Source organism: Taeniopygia guttata, chromosome 7 (assembly GCF_048771995.1).
Source record: "Taeniopygia guttata chromosome 7, bTaeGut7.mat, whole genome shotgun sequence".
NCBI lineage: Eukaryota > Metazoa > Chordata > Aves > Passeriformes > Estrildidae > Taeniopygia > Taeniopygia guttata.
Window position 1 is genome coordinate 14479434 of NC_133032.1, and position 22032 is coordinate 14501465.

General features: G+C 36.3%; 1 long non-coding RNA gene across 1 annotated transcript in view; it reads right to left on the reverse strand.

Moving 5' to 3' along the window:
- Positions 1–5037: 5037 nt before the first annotated feature.
- The window catches only part of LOC140684523 (uncharacterized), a 43090-nt gene continuing 26095 nt past the window's right edge, over positions 5038–22032 (reverse strand). Inside the window, exon 3 of the long non-coding RNA XR_012056897.1 lies at positions 5038–7420. This is a non-coding gene — a long non-coding RNA (uncharacterized lncRNA). The remainder of the gene's footprint in view (positions 7421–22032) is intronic.

Consider the following 22032-nt stretch of genomic DNA (forward strand, 5'->3'; position numbering starts at 1 on the left):
TATATTTTACTTTATTTCCCCTCAAAGGGTTTCATATAGCCACACTGGACTAATTTTTTTTTTCTGTCTGCCTTCCTACAATAAGTTGACATAATCTCCAAGAAAGCAAAAAAAGAAGTATTTTTTGCTGCAATCACCATGTATTTTCCATCCTGAATAAGAAACCCCATTTTAATTTAACTTTTTTGTGAGTACTGTCACCACACCCTCCCAAAGGTACAAATAAAACAATAATTTTTCATATCAGAAGTTAATGTACAGTTTTGTACTAGGGTAATCCTACATGGTTATGATTAATGACCTGCCCATGGCATTTTCATAAGGGTTGGAACTTCAATGTATAAGTTAAAGTATTGGTTCCATTAAAGTCAATAATACAATTCCCAGTGACTTAAGATGTTTAAGAATTTCAACCACTGCCCTTTGCTTCACATTGTTCTTGATTATTCATTTGGAGATTATATGAGAGAGGAAAAATATAAATTTTTATCTATTCATAATCTTTTAGATGAGCTGTATACAGCTGTTGTTTCTTTAACATACATAAGTGTTCTTGCTAGGCACAAAGAAATCTGACTTTCAAGTATCTCTGTCCAAATCATGTGAAAGCAACCCACTGAGTTGATGCTTCTCTTGTAACACTGTATAGATACATACAGAAAAGTATATCCAAGATTCAGTAATTATGTATTCATATATTTGATTGTGCAGTGATGTGAAGATTAGAAATTTAAATTTGTTTTAAGCCTGAAAATACTTTAAACACTCTTCTAGAAATCACATATAGAAAATATTTTCAGTTCTTAAATGAATAATCATCCAATCACTCTTCTGCATCTAGTAAATATGGATGTGTAAGTAAAAATAAATCTAATACTAAGTAAGGGGTAAGAGATATAGAGCAGACAAAAAAAGCTTTTGCATGTATTCTTTCCTTTGGCCCATTGTGTGATGTCAGTGTTGCAGAGCCAGAGGCAGGGCTGTACCAAAGCACCAGCATTCCCCTCTCATGGTTCTATTGCTCACTCTCTATCACAACATGGGCACCAAATACAAAAATTACAAAAAAACAAACAAACAAACAAAAAAACCCAAAAAAACCCCCCCAAAAAAACCACCAAAAAAACAAAACCCTCAACTTATATTGTCACTATGTGATATATACCCATTAAAGCACTTTGTCTTCAGGTGTTTCTGGGCCATTGGATCCTTATATTTGTCTCCATTAACTGCACTGCATTTCAGAAGGTTCCACTTCATGTGGCACTGTGTCCTACTAACTAAAACATCTAATTACAAAGATTGCCAAACATACAAAAAAAAAAAGAAAAAGAGAGAAAAGAAAACCTCTCTGATATCAAGGGATGGGGTTTATGATTAAGATAAGCCCTGTGGCTTTGTGTATCTGTATATAAAACTGACATTTACATGGAAATTTTTATAAAGGCATTTGGTGAAACTTGGTATCTTGATATCTTGGGCAAAGATAATATTGATAAAACTGTACAACATACTACACAGTCCAAACTGCAAAATTGTTTTAGTTACATTTTAACCATCTAAAGAGAATACAAGCAATCAGTTAAAGCTTTGATGTCATAGAGAAGACTGACATATCCTAAAACTATGATATACTGTAAAACAAGTGCTCAATAGTATTATAGCACTAAATTCTTTGACTACACTGACCCTCAGCAGCATTACTAACATATCTGTTCTTGTCCCTAGTACATCAGAAATGACTGGTTCAGTGCTGCTATCAGAAGAAAGGCACCAGAGCTTTACCTGAACAGTCTGATTATATCAGGATTCAAATTCTTGCTCTTCCCAATGAAATGCTGGATTTGTCAGGAGAGAGTTGTGCAAATGATGGGCAAAAATTTCTGTATGTACCAGTGCAGTCGACCCAGGATAGCAAAACATGCACACAATAATTTGTAACTGTAGCTATAACATAGAGTAGATTAGCAGCTAAAACTGTAGAAAGGCATATTAGAATCCTGACAGCAAGACGGTTTCCAGAATCCCATTTTATGCTTTTTCTGGCAAGAAGTATGAACATAGAGATAAAAAGCTGGCATGTTTCATCTTCCCTCTCCTCTGGCCAGGTCTAATGGCATGCTGGCTATCAATAAAACAAAAGGGTGATTGAATTTTGACACTCTTCTTGTGAAAGTGAATAATAAAACAGAAAACCTTAATCTTTTACATGTTCCAAAAGAAAGTACCCTTGTGTTTTATGTTAAATTAATATTTGATGTAATTCTATTTAAAATTTGGAGTTATACACTATCATTTGGTAATAATTATTTAATTTCAATTTGATTAGATGTGCTTCAGCTTATTGTCATATTCATTAACTACATTCACTGCCATGGGAGTGTAATGCTAATCTGTTTGTTTGGATTCATTTCCCCCAGTCAAACAACCTGGGCAGAAGTGCTCTTTCTGGGTTTTACAGATACATAATGTCTACTTCTAAATCAAGAGTATGAATTTGAGATTACTGTCTCTGCTGTAAACATAGGTTAAAAAAACTGAAGTTCCAACAAAGTGCCAGGTTGATGATGCTTACCATTACTTATCTTGATTTACTAATTGATTTTATGGCCTTACATATCTTTAAAAAGCAGCTGGGCTTTTTAAATACTGTAATTTTTCATAAGCTGATGAGTAACACTGAGATTTAGAGCCTCCCAGTAAACATTCCTGCTATGACCCAATTCTCAAAAGAACACATTTACAATATTCACCCCCTAAATTTTGTTTTTCTGTTATACCTTGTTTCTGAAAATCCTTGAGACTCCCAGAAGCATTCTTTTCCTACATTTCTGTATTCACATAAAGATTCTCACCCTTCGGCATTACTTTTGCAACTGAAGCCAATAGGACTTTTGTTTGTAAGGACATGGGGAGTTAAGTATTTGCATCACAAATTATGCCAGCAGTTTTTTTATTAAGTCAAAATACGATTAAAACTGAGCAGAGGATCACCTTACCTCATTCTTTTGAGATCTTCTGCTTGAATTTGTTTTGATTCCTCATACAGACTGACATGAAAATGAAGTTAAACATTATAGGTGGCCTCAGACCCATGTACAAAACCAGATGTGAGTCCAGGGCTAACCAAGATTCAGTCCTGAATTATAGGCTTGAAATACCATATGCCTGGGTGAAGGAGTGCCATAAAGAGAATTTCGTGTACATTGCTGGCTAAGATCTTAAATGCTCAACTCAATATCTTGTTCATAAAACAGTACTTGCCCATCATAAACAAGCCATGATCTTACCAGAGGTTCAGTCTGAAGGATTATCAAAACAAGAGCCACCACTTCAGTGTTGACTACCTTGAAAATAGGTATTTCTGTGTTGAACTGAGAAAAAAGCACAGAAAATATAAACAAAGGATGTTTAGATAAAAATATGTAATTCGTACTGAAAAAAACTGAACAACATCAAAACTATTCTTGTAAGTTCTTGCTTGAACAGGAATTAATCCTGAGCTTGCAAAAAAGACTTTAAATTTTATTATAATTATTTAAAGGGGAAAATGCTAATAAGAAAGCTTTAGAAAAAAAAATCTAAATACAAACCAGCAAATTACCTATTGATAATTTATATTTTAATTATAAATTGACTTTGCCAGACGTAATCTGATATTTACAGAGAATAACAACATAGGGCTCATTACTTTTATTACAAAGCAGCAGCTCCATAAACTTTTTACTGGCATGGGCATTTACTCAGCCACCAAGTTGTTCTCTCTCAGAAATTGTTCCCTTAATACGGCCAGGGACTAGTGGTTCCCTTTCAAAGGGCTTTTTGCCATTAAAATACAATCTCAGCCTCTGAATTTAAATTACTTTTCTCTATTATAATAATTCAGTTCTACTATGCAGGTACTAGAATGTGATTTGGAAAAATACTTACATGTGTGAACATCTGGAAATAAAGTTTTCATTGCCATTGTATGGCAGTGCATTCATTTTTTTTCAGAGTCAAAAATACACAGCTAGAGCTATGTAGGTTCTGTGCATATCCAATTTTAAACAAAGGCATCAAACACCTTTTTAATAAAGGGATTACCAGAACTTCAGATCTGCTGCAACCATTTTTATCAGAAGCCATCACTATATCAGTGATATTTTGCCTCTGCTGGGAAGATTAGCTATTCAGCCAGGAATAACAGCAGTCTTTCTGTCTGTTTCTTGTAGTTGTTTCAGTATTTATCTAAATTCAAACTGCAAAGCATGCTGGGTCTGAGTTCTTACTGCTTCCTCTTAGAACAGTTCTGGCCCTATTCCTACCCCAAGAATATCCCTCACCAAATAAACACTGCTCAGGACTCTCTTACTTAAAATTATATTCTATCTGATAAATTCATTCATTACACAGAATAGATCAAGCACAGTAGAAAAGTTCTTTGCAAACCAACATTCAGTGCAAGTAGAAAAGGGATGGCAGGGAAAGAAAAATAATGGCAAAATCTGTAGGGTTCGTAGTGAAAGCAAAGAATTCCTTCAAATTCTTAATCTAACCTTAACCTATTCCATGTAGTGTCTAAGAAGGGAGAGTGGGAAAGAATGGATCAAATGTGTCTAAGGACATGCATTAAGGAAAAAATTATCCATGCTCATTAGGCCTTTTAACATTGAGAGTAATCTAATTTTTAATAAATAATTTGCTATTTAGATTGAAATTAGTTGTCTTCTTCCCCTTCCAAAAGATTCACACTGGAGATGGCAAAAGTAAAAACAGTTATTTCTTTCTGTCCTACTCACTTTAAACCCACTGGCCAATGTGACAGAGAGACTACTAAAAGTACGTGGAGCTCATAGTGGTGCTTGACATTTCATGCGGTTTTAGTATCAGAGAGAAATTAAACTCCAAATAATCCACTCCCCTTCTCTCGCCCTTTCTGGTAAAGCAGAGAATATGGGTTGGGCTCACAATTTATTGAAAGCACAAAGCAAGGATAAGACAAGCACAGTAACAACAGCAACATTAACAGCAAAACCTTACAAAAAGAGGAGGTGTTTTACCCCCAGAAAGGTGTTTATCACTGGGAACAAAAGCGCTGTGGGGTTGCCATTTTCCTACCACTCTCCTGTGTGCCTTTGGGCTCAGCCGAGCTCCCTCTTGGCTCAGATGCTTCTGGCACCGCTGCTCTTGATCCCTTCATTATTACAAAAGTCAGACCCATCCTGCACATCAAGACCAGTCTTCTGTCTACACTTTCAAAAATACATTTGGTTGCATAAAGGTTCTGAACAGCAACTGTGCAATTTATTGAAGAATGGAAAGAAGTATCTGAAACCAGCAGCTGGTTCATTTTAATCATTTGTCAAGATGTAGATAGGCTACAGAGCCAGTTCTTTAAAAATGAGGTTTGGGTCTCATAAAGTCAGATAAGGGATCTCTGCTGTTGTGCTTTGCAAGTTTATTCTGTGTAGCCAATATCAAGCAGTGTCTCATGCTGTTGGTTGAGATATGAGCATGTGGAAAAGTCAAATATTCAAGAAAAATTTTAACATCTTGAGGGCTCTTGTCTCATGTCACTTTCTCGGTTATTCTGTATCTTACAAAAAAGTGTGACTTTGACATTTTATGTTGCTTCTTACATCTGTATCTTGAAAATTTCAGAGATGTTCGAACAGTAATGCACAATGATCCGGCAGACATCTGTCAAGCCCAGACACACCAGAAGCAATGACTTCCTGTGGCTGGTTTGGGACAGGGTGATTAATCAGGTATTCTGTTTTGCTCAGACCTCCTGTAGAATTCTTGAGAAGAATGTTTGAAGGCTACATCTGCTTGCTCGTCCTCAGCCAAATTCAGATCTCTTAAAATTCAGCACAGTCTTATATGCAGAACAGAGAAAATCACCAAGATAATGCAGATTCTAGGAAGAATAGCAGCCATATTTTTCTAGTAATCACTTGACAAATATGCTGCAAAAGTAATTACAACACTTGAGCCAATATTCTATCATTAGGTTTCAAGTGTAGAATTTTCAGTTCTTCCTCACTAGCAAAGCTTTTAAACTCTTCTCTGACATACCTTATTGTGTCTTTCATTTTATACAGTCTTTTTTTTCCTTGCTGGTATTGTTGCAGATATGAATCATAAAGTGTATTTGCATAGTATTAGGAGTCTATTTTCTTTTTTACATGCAAGATGGAACAAAATTCTTTAAAAGATGTAGCTATTCAAAATGTGACTCATTAAATACTCAAGCTCTTAAGCTCTTCAAAATACTGCTAATGAGGCTGTCATTCATCACTCATTTGTGTATATCTCTAATTTTGAACATGGACCCATTGAACTCAACTCTTGCTTGAAGACAATAATTAAATTCAGGACCTTGCTGGATCAGAACCCAAAAAAGGTTCATTTCAATCTACAAGAGCAGCCATTAAAAAGGTGGCTAGTTTAAGCCACTTATAAACAAGAGATTTAATGTATTTACATCTGTTTTGTTCTTCATGTACCTAGAGACAAATAATAGTCAAGACATAGACTTGAGCATATTAGAGCCCAAAACAGTATTTTACTAGTCCAGTCATATTTAAATTTAGTGGCCCAAACAGGAAATATATCTGTTTTCTCAATATCTGTTAAATACACCATCTTCTTTCCTGTTATCCTCCCCTTCCATTTCTGTCCTCTCCTGTCACTCCCTCTTTCCTCTTTCTCCTGCAAAAACATGAAATGGAAAATATACAGAAAGGTCAAGGACAGAGAGTTTTGTTATTGATACATAGAAAGGGCTTACAGTTAAGTAATGACAAGTTTAGTCAGAAGTCATCCAAGTATATTCTCTTTCCTAAAGAAAAAGGAAGATGAAGCTATCACCCACAAATACCTCCTTTGGCCTTAGTATATCTCATTGGTGACAGGCTATTAAAACAGCAGTGCAATTTACTACCCTTCATTGCTATCCTTTGTCTCACTAAACATTTGTTTCGCATCTATCAAACCATCAGTGTTACTTCCTGTTTCATATCATAATTAGTATTCCCAGAAAACATAATTTATTGCTAATTTGTGCAGTACATAGCACAGTCAATAAAAAACTCCAACATCTTCTGGATATTTTATTTATTTTGGGGCTGTGTTTGCCTCCATTTCTTTTACTGCAGCTCTTCTCACAGACTTTGCACTCAAACCATCATGACTGCTGCATTTACAATGTTGCTCTCTTAAATGACTCACTTTTCTTTTTTTGTCTGTGTCTCTGGGTTCTTTAAGGCTTCTTATTGATCAGAAAACAATAGAGCTGACACTTTAATTCAGCACTATCCAGTCTATGCTTCTGCAATTCCTTGAAGTGCACTGAAATTCCAGAACATCCTACTTTTGATTAAAAAGTTGGCTGCAAAAATATTCAGGTTGTCTTGGTCTCAAGTTTTGAATATATCTGAAAACAGGAAGGGCGAGAAAGGAAATATTAGTTTAAAGAACCCCACACACTTTCAAACCAATATTATTGTTCAGCCATACCACAAAAGGAATAAAATTTAAGGGAGAGTTTTGAATGAAAGAAGAATCAAATGTTCACATTCTCCACAAGGAACTTTCCAGTTCTACCTAGCTACAAAATCATATGTGATAAAACCACCCTCTTAATCAGGCCAGGATCTGAGGGGGAAAAAAAAGAAAAAGAAAAAAAGTGCTAGCAAGGTGAGCAGCTTATGTCAAGGTTGAAAAAAAGTTTTACATGGTCCTAGGAGCCTCAAACTCTGCAATTGTGAGGCAATTGTCCGTCAATATCTCCTGTGACACAGACATATTGAGGAACATGGGAGCAGGGAATAGATATTTATGATAAATGAAGTCTTAATCCAATACCATCTGAGATGAACAATGAAATCACATCTTCTTTTAATGCTGAAGGAAATCTTCCACATACAACTTAGTCTATTAAGCTCTCCTCAACTGTATATATGTAAAATTTTACAGTACTACTCCTTTGGACTTCCAAATATGTAACCTAGAATAATACATAGCTTATATAGACTTAGTAAAATATATTAAAATATTTATATATCAAAACCATGTGACCTCAAATAAAGCCATGATTGGTTGAATGTGTCCTCTCTATTAAGCTGTGGTGATCATTACACACCTACTCAAATCTCCCATATTTTATGCCTTTGCAATGTATGTCTTTTTCTAAATGAGAATTTTCTCCCAATCTCAGGTAGATTTTAATGTCTTATTGTGCAGAACTTTACATTATTCCTTCCACAATTTCATTAGTCTAATTAAGGTATTTATTAACGCTTTCTAAGAAGGCAATTCCAATACTGTGGAAATACCATATTTTCTTTTGAGAATGAGAAAGATCCCAGCTGTAAAACTTTCTCTATCCCTGGAGCAACAGGACTGAAACATTACCCTGGAGAACTCAGTCCAGAATTTTTAATTCTGCAGGGACACAATGTCTTCAGGCATTCAGACTGATTAACTAATAAAAATAGAATCTGGGCTATCACCTGACCTTGACAGCAGAAGTTCTTCATTTTGTATCTGGCTCTCAGTTTCTACTGTCACAATAAATGAATCTGCAATGCTTATTGCAGTTTCAGCAACACTTATCATGGACTGTATACAGTCAGTATCTTATATCAATTTTCTCTAAACAGAAGGCTTTTCCTGAGAAAATGATAAGAATGTAAACTATACTTTTGTACATTTCTATTTTTTAGAAGGTTTAAAATACTGAAAGGACTATCAGGGGCATTCTAATTAATTGTAAAAGCATGAAAATGGGTGACAAAACACTTGGCACCATTTGTAGAAAGAGGATGTGATCAAATTAAAAAAAAAAAACTCCATGGATATCCTCTGTGTATGTCTGCTCTGCCTTAGAATGTGCACAAGTGATCTCTCCTGTATTGTTTTGTTTACAAATGTTGTTTGTGGAGTGACGTGTTGTCAGTGGAATGCTTGAATAATACTGTGGACATACTGAATATGAAATTGCCCTCTCACTGGAGAAAATGGGAGCAGCTATGACAAGTCATTAAAATATGTTGTCTTCAAGTAAGCTTAAGGGCACACTCAGGGCCATATAGTGTTTTTAATGAAAATTTCAATGTCATCAATAAATAATAAGATATTAAATCCTAAACTCACTCTCAGGTATATAGTACCTGTTTTTAAAAATTAATGAATTGAGCACAGAATTGTGACACAGTTGAAGTAAATCTCTGGAGAAAGATGATTTGTGTTGATGTGCTGGACTAGGCCTTGAATGATCTTGGATCCATTCCCAGCTCTGTCCTCAACTTCATCTAGAGCCACATAAGCTTCTTTAGACAACACTGCAAAGCTGTTTAGATATTTTAAGATGCACAGAGGTGTCTGCTAGGGTTTTGAAAGCAGTTAACTACACTTGGCAATTATATCCTCTGGAATTTGGAGACTCAACCTCAAATGTGGCCTGTACACAAATTATAAAGAATATAGAGTCCTCGTTCAGACAATACTTTATCTAAGTCTCAAATTGATCACCACACCTCAGCAACTGAATCACAGAGTCAAGTCAATACCTCCTCACTGCTGGGGACAGTTCACTTTCCGTACCTGACAGAATTTAAATTCCTGTGATTTAGGGTGATTAGCCATCCCATGATCACTAAGTAGAGACTTTTGAATGGATAATCTTTTGGTTACCAGAATAAATCCCATCATTTAACCACAGATAAGAGTTTCTGGTTGAGGTTTCTACTTTTTTTTTTTTTTTGCCCTGAGTATTGTTAGGGGATAAATGTATTAACATCCTATGAAGAGATTCTAACTGGATCAGATAGTGTCATAAGAAAATTTTGAGCAGAATAATTTGTCATCTTGAAGCTAGACATATTCTCAGAGAAAATGTTTAAACAATAAGGAGTTCACAAATATTTTCATTTTACTGCTTACTCACATAAGGATTCTAATTAGTGCAAATCACTAAAGCCCAGATCACTGAAATCCACTGACAATAACACTCTTTTATGTTCCTTAACCCTTCCTGGTGAAGTGATTTAAAATTAATCTGCATTTAGATAGAACAGGCAGAATAGGCAGAGTAGATAGAACTCTAACCTAGAATCTGTCAAGCCCTAGAACATAAGGTCCAGAAGATGGAGTAATTCCCAGAGATGATTTTTTTTAAGAGGGAATAATCTGCAAGGTAACCTTCAGGACAAGAATTACAGCGTGTATGGGATATCTTAGCTCCTTTAATTCAAGACTTTCTATATAGCCCATGCACTGGGCTACAATCAGAAGTAAAAGAGAAGAGTATGAGAACAGCAGAAGACAGAAACTACAACTGTCGATATGGTAAGATCAGGATGACTAAATCCAGTGGACAAATACACTATTATGTGGATGTACTGGGTGCTTTCCATGAATCACAGAAACATCAAGGCTAGAAGGGAACTCTGAAAGATTAGCTATTACAACCCCCTGCTGCCTGTTTTAGGTGCAGGGTCACCTAAAACAAGTTACACAAGAACATGTCCAGTTGGGTTTTGAATGTCTCCAGAGAGGGAGGCTCCACGTCCTCCCTGGGCAGCCTGTTCCAGTGCTCTGCCACCCTCAGTGTAAAGAAGTTCTTCCACATGTTGAGGTAGAATTTCTTGTGGTTTAGTTTATGGGAATTGCTCCTCGTTGTTCTGCTGGGCACCACTAAAAAGAGTCTGACACCATGCTCTTGGCAGCCCCTTTGAGATATTCATGTGCATTAATGAGGCCCCTTTAAGTCTTCTCCAGACCCAGCTCCCGCAGTCTCCATAACAAGAGAGATGCTTCAGACCCCAAACCATCTTTGTGGCCCCCACTGGACCCTCTCCAGTAGCTCCTTGTCTTTCTTGAACTGTGGAGACCAGAACTGAACACAATACTCCAGATGCGGCCAAGCAGAGGGGCAGGATCACCTCCCTCAACCTGCTGGCCACACTTCCTTGATGCACCCGGGGATACCATTGACCTTCCTGGCTGCAAGGGCACTGCCAGCTCATGGTACACTGGTCATCCACAAAGACTCCACTCTCCACAGAGCTGCTCTCTAGCAGTCAGCCCCCAGCCTGTGCTGGTAGCAGGGTTATTCCTTCCAAGATGCACAGGACTCTACATAGACCTGCCCATGTAGCACCTTAGTAGGGTTCTCTCAGCCCAGCTCTGCAGCAAGAGTCCTGCTGAATGGCAGCACAGCCTTCGGGTGTATCAGCCACTCCCTACAGTTTCATATCACCAGTAAGAATTGTACAGAACAAAGTGCTCTTGTATTCCTGAAATAGCATAAAAAGTGCATAGACCAATGCCCTCAGGCACAGCATAAAACTGTTGGGAAGCTAACAGATAGTCTTGAGTAAAGGAATAGAGGATATGAGATCCTGAAGCTCTCAGTTCCATCTTACAGAGGCTAAGTTGCTCTGTTCACTAAAAATCTCCGGCTTCCAATTATGCATGAACAGCCTCACCACTGTCCTTGCAGAAGTTACAGAGGTGCAAAGCAGGTGCAAACACCAGCCAGGTTGTTTTCCCAACAGCTTGACAGACAAAATCCTTGGCCTTCCAAATGCTCTTCAGGTCACAATCAGACTTCCCCCTATCTAAACCCAACTGTCAAGTATTCTTGATGATGGTGCCTTGAGTTATGGCAGTGGAATACAAGTACAGGCCCTAAAACACTCACTGAATCCTCATAAGCATCCAGCATTATTTACAACACTGACAGCTCACCAAACTCCCGTGAGTGTCTATTACAGCAACTCTCTACACTGTGAATGCCAACAGGGAAGAAGAAACAGCTTGCTGTTAGGGAAAATAGTAGAAAAGACTGCAACACACAAGCATATACTATTGCAGTAAAATCTTAGGATGATATTAACAAGCAGGAAAAAATGAAGACTATCTGATTAATACCTTTCAGAAATTTTTAGGCATACTTTTCACCTAGAAATACTTGTTGCAAATTCCTGCACAATGCCATAGGACAGAGAGTGGGAGTAGAAACTATCCCTGAATTGTCAGTCACTGGGTCAAAAAATATTTTTTATATAAAAATATGATGGCCCTCAGGATCACAAGAGAAGCGAGACATTGAGGCAGTAGCTAAAACCTGAAGTTATGGTATCATATTGTTCGTGAGACAAGGAAACATGAGGGGAAATAATAGAAGATGGTTTGAAGAATTTAAGAAATAGTTTCTGAGTTTGGAAAGATAGACATACTGGAAGGAAGTTCATTCAAAACATTTTGTTAATTCAAAATTATTCAAAAAGGCAAAGAGAATATAACATGTTTCAAATGAGAAGAGATTTTATACTTTGATGGAATGCATATTTAAGCTGCATGTATATTTTAGAACTACAGATTAGAAAAAGTGTAGAAGTTGGTTAGGACTATTTTTGATCTGTGAGAAATTTCTGAAATTAATCCATCAAGCTGGTCCCTTGGTGTTCTCAATAGTCAAATCCCATGAGATGTGTTAAAACTGAACAGTAGTAAAATGGTGTGAATTTTAAATAATATAAATGAACACTATGTATTAAACTGCTTTATCTGCAGAGAATTTGTCTTTACTGAAATTCAAACCATGCTGAAACTATTTGCTCTGACATCTTCTGACAAAGTGGAATCTGCTGACTTTCTACACGGAATTGAAACACATGTGGCACCTAAAACCTCTTATGCTGTAAAAAGAGGAAAAAACTTTCTTAAAATCAGTGGATGTATGTCACAACTCACATTACAGCAGGAGTTAGTAAAATGAAAGAAGATGAAGCCAGAAATATGGTGTTATTATACAGAATAGCTCTTACTACTTCTTGTGTGACTAAGACATGCGAAAATTAAAGTACACGGAGAACACCACAAATGACCATAAAATCCTACTTCCAGCTACTCAGCAAGCAAGCAAGCAAATTTTTCTAGAGAGGCCTGGAGGACATACTTTTAATACAAGACAATACATGACAAGAATACATTAGCCAACTTATGCTGGTAGGCAACAAGAAAAGCCTGAGGTTTTCATCACACACATTTAGAAAATGTAGCATTCTTCACCTTTAAGCACAAATACTACAACTATATATAGCACATCAGTTATATATACAATATCCTTCATGTACCACCTCTGTCATGACTCCAGGTCAATAACATCCTTTGATCAGGAATCCTAAAACAAACATAAAACCAAAGGAACTTGAGCACTGCAGAGAAAAAGCTGTCTTTCACAGCCACTAAAAATGTAAACACAATAACCTTTAATTTCAGTAGAAGATATATGCCTTTGAAATTTTTAGCAGAGAAGATTACCTCTTATCACAAACATAATCATCAATTAAGGTTTTCAGGTTCTTAAAGGATCATGAAAGGATTTAGCCAAAATTTTGCTGTGTTAGCCAGTGTGGATAAGCACCATATCAGCTTTTCCTAGAAATGGAGATGTTTTTTCTTTCTATCCTCCTCTCCTTTCAATTAAAAGAAAAATCCTGCTTTCTAGGTACAAATGTAAGCAACTGAACTTAGAGTCACAGAATTATTTACGTTGGAAAATATCTAAGATCATCCAGTCCAGCTGTTAAGCCAAGTCCACCATTAAATTATGTCCCAAAGTGCAACACCTACATGTCTTCTAAGCATCTCCAGGAATGATGACTTCACCATTTCCATGGGCAGCTTTTTCCAATGCTTGACAGCCCCTTCCATAAAAAAAAATATTTCTAAGATCCAGTCTAAACATCCCTTGGCACAGTTTTAGGCCATTTCCTCTTTTCCTATTGCTTGGGAGAAGAGACAGACCCCCACCTGGCTAAAACTTCCTTTCAGGTATTTGTAGGGAGCAATAAGATCCCTGAGCCTCCTTTTCCCCAGGCTAAACACCCCCATCTCCCCCAGCCGCTCCTCATAGGACTTTTGCTCCACACCCTTTGCCACCTTCACTGCCCTTCTCTGGACCTGTTCCAGCACCTCAATGTCCTTTCTGAACTGAGTGGCCCAGAACTGGACACAGCACTCAGGTGCAGGGCAACAGCCATTGTCCTGGTCCTGCTGGCCACACTACTCCTGATACAGGCCAGGATGCCATTGGCTTTCTTGGCCAACTAGGCACAGCTGGCTCATGTTCAGACACTGTCAATCAAATCCCCCCAGGCCCTTTTCCACTGGGTCACTTCCCAGTTGTTCTGCCCCCAGCCTGTAGTGCTGTTTTAACTCAAATGCACTTCACCTCGCTGAACCTCAGGCAGTTTGCCTTGGCCCATTGATTCAGCCCATCCAGATCCCTCTGCAAAGCTTTTCTGCCCTCCAGCAGATCAACACTCCCACCCCACTTGGAGATGTCTGTAAAGTGATGGAAGGCTCCCTTGATCCCTGGTCCAGACTATTGATAAAGATATTAAATCAGACTGGACCCAGTACTGAGCCCTGACCAGCCACCAGCTGGATGTCACACAGCTACAATCTAATGACTTTTTGTGTTCAGAGAGGACCTGCAGCCTTCACACTTGGACAGGTATTCTATAGGAGTTTCTACAAGAGTTCTGTTATAAACAAAGCAACATTAATGGAAATGAAATTCCAGAAAAACCTGCCAATCTCTAATTTACCTCTGTTTAAAGAAGTACAGTTTTACAGTTGGAGTCACTTTTGCAATTCAAATGAATTTGTACATACTCCTAGCCTGTCTGGAATTACCATACTTAAAATAAAAAATTATCAAGAGAGATATGAAATGAGCATTGAAACAGAAAGCTCAAATGATTTAATCTCTTTCTGAAAGTAAAAATTAGAACTACTTCTTCATTTACTAATAATCTAAAATACTCTCAAGGAGGTTGGGAAAGAACATGGGAAAAACCTTAAAATCATGACCATTGAATAGAAGAGAAATCAAATAATTGCACAAAGTTCAAACTCTATGAAAAAAGTCAGTCTCATTATTTCATTATAAGTTTTTGCAACAGGTAAAAATATTGATTTATAGTAGAGACATAACACACAAAACAGAACATGCCTTCAGAAAATAGCAATATATTTTAAACCCACCAGAATATTTACATCAAAATCTAATGTTTATGATTTAAAATGTTGTTACAACCTTTGAAGGGAGCCATAGCTCCAGTTCTGCTCTATGAGTAGGACAAGTCAAAACTCTCACAGTATATGGCTACAGTATATATAATTGTACAGTCACAAATGCTGCCTGTAGGGATCTAACTGTACATTGTGTGGGTACATAGCTACTCATTTAAATTATTCTTACTCAAGATTTATGAAAAGAAAACCTGCAGTTCACTACAAATTTATTTATACCTAGTGTCTTGCTTGTAGGAACATCATAGAAATGTTCAGCACATCTGAAAAAATTTGGAAAAGAATATATATGATGCATCTACCTTATATTTTCCTTCAGAAAAAAAAAAATAACAGACAGTCTCAACTCAGAGCTCCTGTCTTTAAACAGTTAGATCTCATTTCACTCTCATTGAACAGACAGCTGATAAATGCAAGCCATTATTCCATAGGCAGTAATAATCACTTTAATTCCATTTTTAACTTCCACTGAGTAGCTACTGTCATGTGCAGATTACACTGGTGTGAAGTCACTCACTGGGACACTTTGCTTTGAAGTTCCTGTAGCTGCAGACCCACACAATAATCTTCCACAGGCCATAGAAATTTCTACACTAAACATCAGGCATGTTTAGTGTAGAAATTTAGTTTAAATTTTAGTTTAGTTTGTCTACCACTGGACATATGTGTGCATGCTCACCACTGATTCCCAATTTGAGAATGATATTTGTAAGAGTGTAAGGCAGGGAAATACTGTGTCAAGCATAAATCCATAGTATTTAGGATGTCAAGATTGTATCACCTCTGGTGCCAAGCCCATGGCCCATCTAAATGTCCTAAAGTGGGACAAATTGCAATGGCCATAATGATCATTAACGAAAAAGGATGCTCTAGTGGGAGTACATTAAGACTTTGAGGTGACATACCACACCATTCCGGGAAGCAATTACCAAACTATGACAGAGGTGACGGAACTTAAATCCTTTTGAATACTGCACAAATCATCCCAACTGTTGGAATGATACTTGCACATGAACACATCAATATTGCCTGTATACAAAATAAATGAATAATTAAAATATGTAAAGAAAACAGCCTAAGCTGTTTGTTTTGCTATTTAAAACAACAGGTTTACATAGTTCAATGAAATATTTATTTACCATGTTTTCCTTTGCTGATCTATTTTTCTAGATTGATTACTTCTGAAAGCTTTCCTGACACAAGCTTTTGTATGCTGACAAAGGCAAGGTGAAGTGAAGCATCTTGATTAGCTACAATGCAGATCAGCTTCTAGGCAAGCTTACCAGAGCAAGAAGAACAGAGAGCATGTGGTCAGGGGAATGCATGATGCTAAATTAGGTTTTAAAGAGAAGAGTAATCCACCCTCATATTTTCACAGAAAAACTAGCAGATAATACTTACAACTGAGCTTTTAAATTTTGGGTCACTTCTTTTGAGAAATAGCAACAAAAAGAATGGTTAGCTATGATTGCTGTGAAAGCTGTAGGTATTCTGACAATGGGATGCTGCATTCTCAGCAGGTTTCAAACCACACCCATGCCTGGATTCCTATGACCCCCCGACCTTGTCAAACTTTCATTATACTGGACTGAAACTACATCACTGTACATTATCTATACGCATGTCCCTAAAAAATATATAATTTAACAAAATTCCACAGTTTTTTGACTATTTACTGAACTTAAAAGGCAAATAGACTTGTTGAACTACTTCTGCATATTATATTACGATCCTCCAAAGGATTATGTTGTCCTTCCCATACATGAGGCTAAGTTCAACCTTCTAAAGCCTATGAAAACCACTGCTTACACTGTGCAGGAAGATGAACAACTGTTTGGCTGTCATTTTAAATACTATTAACCAGGTGCTTTATCTATGCTTCCCTTTCCAGTTTAGCCCACTGAAGTTTTAGTAATTGTTGGGACGCAGATCGTAAGTAGCTATGTGCTACCTCAGTATGACATATATCACAGACTCACAGAATAAGCAGAGTTGGAAGAGATCCCCAAGTACAATTCCCAGCCCTGCAGGATGCCATCCTCAAGAGTCACATGTCTGTATACCTGTTCATTATAAACAGTAATGTATTACTTAAGATTATAAGTAGTTTATGTGTTATCTGCCAGCAAAATAAATGAGATCTCTTTATTTCCATTTAAGGTTATGCTGTGATTTGAAAAATTAAACCCAAAGTACACATAGATGTTTATTCTACACACTGTTCTAATTTATTCTCAAATCTTTTAGGATTTCAAAATTGGTTTATTTTTCTGTGTTTTAGGTAAAATCTAGTGAAAATAATATTTTCTTTAAAAATAACTCTTCCTGAAATTGTACTTTATGGGTTTATTATTTCAAAATTTATGAAAAATATGTAAGTACCATCAAAATTATTAATCAATCAGTTCCTACTGACAGAACAAGCTTCAACAAATAGCTATATTACCCAAGAAATTAAAGAAGAACAAAAAAAGTGCCAACAAAAATGTGACACATTTGCAGATATATTACAGATGTTAAGTTCCATTGAGGGAAAAAAAAAATATGTTGTCTAGCATGAAAAGATCACCATTCCAGTGATAATCCTCAGTAACTACGGAGTCTGCTTATGTCAGTGCAAATTGCTGAACAGTTTACAGGGGAGCTGGGGAGGATTTTAGGCCTGATCAGTCTCTACCACAACTTTGATCTTGTGCAGGCCACTGATCATGTAATTTATCTGCCTTACAATAACTCCAATTTATGCTGTGACGTGGAAGATGACACAGCCTGAACCCAAAAAGATGAAAGTGGAAGAGTAACAGCATTTGTTTTGTGTACCTTGTTCTAGCACTCCTCAGCTGCAATTAAAACTGAGAACTAGCAACCACTTGGTTCCTCCTAAATAAATTGTTGTTCACTTCATATTCTATATCCTGTGATAAACACCTTAAATAATCCTTATTTGCTACAAAAACGGCAATCCTGTCCTATCTTTAGCTCTGCTTACAGTTACCTATACAATATGTTGAATGAATTATTAGACTTGTGTTGACATATTGTAGGCAATTAAGTTGGCTTAGAAATCATAGGATTTGTATAATAAATGTAGTAATTTCTTCCCTTTATCCGAAGCACCCCACAAATGTCACAAAGGACTGACTAGCCCTTCTGCATCAGTTATATCAATCAGCAAGTCCCTTACATCTGATGATGTGCATTTTACGCATTATGATTTTGGGTTTTTTTCTCTATTCTCTTTGTTGTTTCTCTCTCTTTCTTTCTCTCTCTAATTAATAGGAAGGGAAATGCCTTCTGTACTATACCTCCCTGTGTGGGAAGGCTTAAGAACCCCAAGCAGTTTGATCAAAGTCTATTTCCTACCATTCAACTGAAAATAAGTATCATTGCTCCATCTGTGTCTGCCTCTATGGATAATTGCCAACAATATTCATTGTGTCCTCTGTATTACAGTATCCATGAAGATAAGGACCCTGGCAATTCAGTGCCTGACACCTACTCCCTTTTCGCCAAATTAGAAAAATGACTTGAGCATTTTCTTCTCAGCATCAGTCATCGCAAATCTGCACACTCAAGTATTAAAAATCTTGCAAATAACTGCTACTTTGCTGTGTAGTAAACAATTCTTATTAGGTACATACATTTCTTTAACCAAGTAATTTATAAAATCCTTCTAACATAGGATAATTTGCAAAAATTCAAAGAACTCGTTGATTTTTAATAGCTTTAGTAGCAGCATTTTGAAAGGAATACTAATGTTTTTAATTCATAAAAGGATTAACTAAACACCAAATAAAGAACTTGCTAGCTTTTTTTACTTTGACTACTGCATTTTTCACTATTAATTTCCAATCTTTAGCTATTAATTTCCAATAGAGATTTCAGCTAAATGAATGTGTACTCATTGTTTGATAACTCCATTTGACAGCTTCTATCACACAAGATGTATCAAAGCAATTTTCTTACTACAAGACAAAACACATGGATTTTTTTTCTCTTTCCTCATCCTCAGGATAAATAGAAAATACAGATTTTAAGAAATGCAGCACCGACTAAGGATGGAGTTGAGTATAATATCAGATCAGATGTGTCGCAGCAGTGAAGGATCACAAGAGCCACCTCAGCTCTTCTGCCAAAGTGCCCAATTCAAATTCTAGTGCTCAACTAGGTCAGAGTTTATTATTCCTTCCATATTTCTATAAATAGTACAGACCCTTGTACATGATAATTTGACTTCAAAGAACAAAAAAAGTGCCAACAAAAATGTGACACATTTGCAGATATATTACAGATGTTAAGTTCAATTGAGGGAAAAAAAAAAATTTGCCAGGAATATAAACAGAAGCTGCGTTGGCACCTGTGACTTCATATGGGCAGAAGTTTCTCTTCTGAGTAGAAAGATAACCAAATTCTCTCTTACATGTTCTAATTACTGCGCTGCCCTCCCCTATAAACAAGGGGACAAAAAAACATTGCACACATATTCAATATAGTCATGGTACAAACATAACACAGGACAGGAAACAGCCCTCACACATCTTTCTCAAGACTGGGACTTCATCAAAAAGAATATAAACTACAGCAGAAATTGACATTGCTCTACCATGTAAACACACATCATCTACAAGATCTTCCCAAACCATCTTATTTTACGTAATGACTTCATTTTCTGGAAGTATTTGTGCAAGAGACAACATAAAGATCTTGGATTAATTAAAAAAATATGTAGTATTTTGTGTTTTGTCCATTTTGAAGGCTGCACTGCTAACACGAAGAATCCGTTATTAGAATGTTTTATAGCGCTGACAGAAATGAGTTAAGAGTGAGATTTCATATATAAAGCTCACAATGACATTTTTCCTATGCTAAAATTTAATTTAAGAGGCATTTGCTGCATTTTAATAAAATGTGTCATGGATTTCAATATTTTCTACGATTCTCTGTGGAAAATGGAGAAAATTTTATTTTACGTCTAATTTAGTTCTCTTGCTGATGCTTTAAGATATATTTCTGGTTTTGAGTGCCATTTTCAAATTATCTGCCAATCTCTGTTCTCAGTACTTACTCTTGCTATGAGTATTTTCTTTTTACCATATGTTCACTATTACTCAACTGTTAAATGTATATTGAAATGCATTCTATGACTGAGCATCTAATTCAGGAAAGAGTTATGTGTTCATATGTTCCCTGATCATTGTCTCAGGGAAAGACTAGGTCATTGATTAGATTGCTTTCCATACTGAATGTGTATTATATAGCTCAGCTTAACCTTAGATTTCATAACTGGTTTTGCACTATTTGTATGCAGAAGGTTTATTAGATTAACTAATTTGTTTTCCTGCCAGAGAAGACCTTTAACATCACTTTCTGACTTCCAGTTATGTATTGGGTATGACAAAACAAGATTAACATCCACATATTTACCTGAAACCCCAGAACTCAGTATGCACTTCAGTGCTTGAGACAGAAAAAAAGGCTATTCTTCTGTCTTAATTTTCTCCATTCAGGAATGGAGGAAATATGAGAATTATGCGCTTTACACAGAGCCAAAATAAACATAATAATTCAGAATCTCAATGCAAAATTTATCACATTTGGAAAAGGACAGGGGGAGAGGAAAAGGAGGAAGAGAAAAAAACCCCACAGATTTAATAAATAATAATAATCTCATTTTTACTTAATGAAAGATCTCATATACAATATTCTATCAATTTCTTATCATCCCTGGACAGTGCTTTCTACCATTGCAGTTTACCTCCAATGATACAGATAATTTTAATCCTTCAGATAAATTATGCCCACACACCTTTCTGACAAGTTGTCTGTATAGTTGTTAATGATACATTAGTTCATAGGGACGGAAATAAGCCAATTTCATGTCAACTTTAAGATAAACAGGACTGTTCAAAGTAATTGCACAGCTTTTTTGACTACAGTTGAGTGGTGTTTATGGAGAAAATATGCCTTGCGTTAAACAAGACATCAAAGAAAATGACCATCATGGTCTCTCCTTAAAATCTCCGACTTTAAGAATAGTTCACTGAAGATGTTCAACTGTGCAGCCATAAAAAACAGCTAGAATTTCTGAAGAAGTCAATCAGGGCTAACTGCTAACAATGTTCTGTTTACCCAAAAACTTAAAGGCAGGGAAGGGAAGAGTTGATATCCCAATCACCTGATCCTATCCAAGCATATCATGCTTTAAATGGAGGTATGCACATTCTTTTCATCCCAGTCTGTGAATGATTTTTTATGTCATCATCTAGAAGTTCTTTCTCTGAATCCTCATTCAGTTGTAGCTCTAGGAGGAGACTAAGTCTGGATAATCTTAGATTGTACATATGCAATCTTGCCCATACTAAAGAAATGGATTCTTGTTTTAGTGTTTTTGAATAGTTGCTACTCAATGTAACCCCAAGAACACACCAAGTATTGCAGAGTAGTTAAGTTGCAAAGTGTGCTTCTGCTTTATGACCTTCACAATTATTTTGTCATTCAACCTAAGGTAGTTCACAAAACCAGTACTAAGACTTAATACATATGAAAAGGAAATCAAGGTTATTACTCTCTACAGAAAGGAACCAGTCCTCACAAACAAAACAGATAAAGTAAAGTATTAAATAATTCATGTAGTTGAGCACTTTCCAAAGAGAGCTCACTGTGAATTGCATATGGATGTTATGACTGGAAAACTGAACTTGAAACTCCAGGAAAAAAACTCATGTCATTAATTTTAAATTCAAAGCAATATTGAAAAGAATAGTATGAAGATCAACAAATAACTACAATTATTGTGAAAAATTATGAATAAAACATTAAATTTCAGGCTTTAAACCCCTGGGCACTTTCCACCATTAAATGCATTTCTATTTTTATATCTTGACTCTCTCTGAAAAAAATAAAATGAAAAACTTAAAAAGAAAATTATGGTTCTCT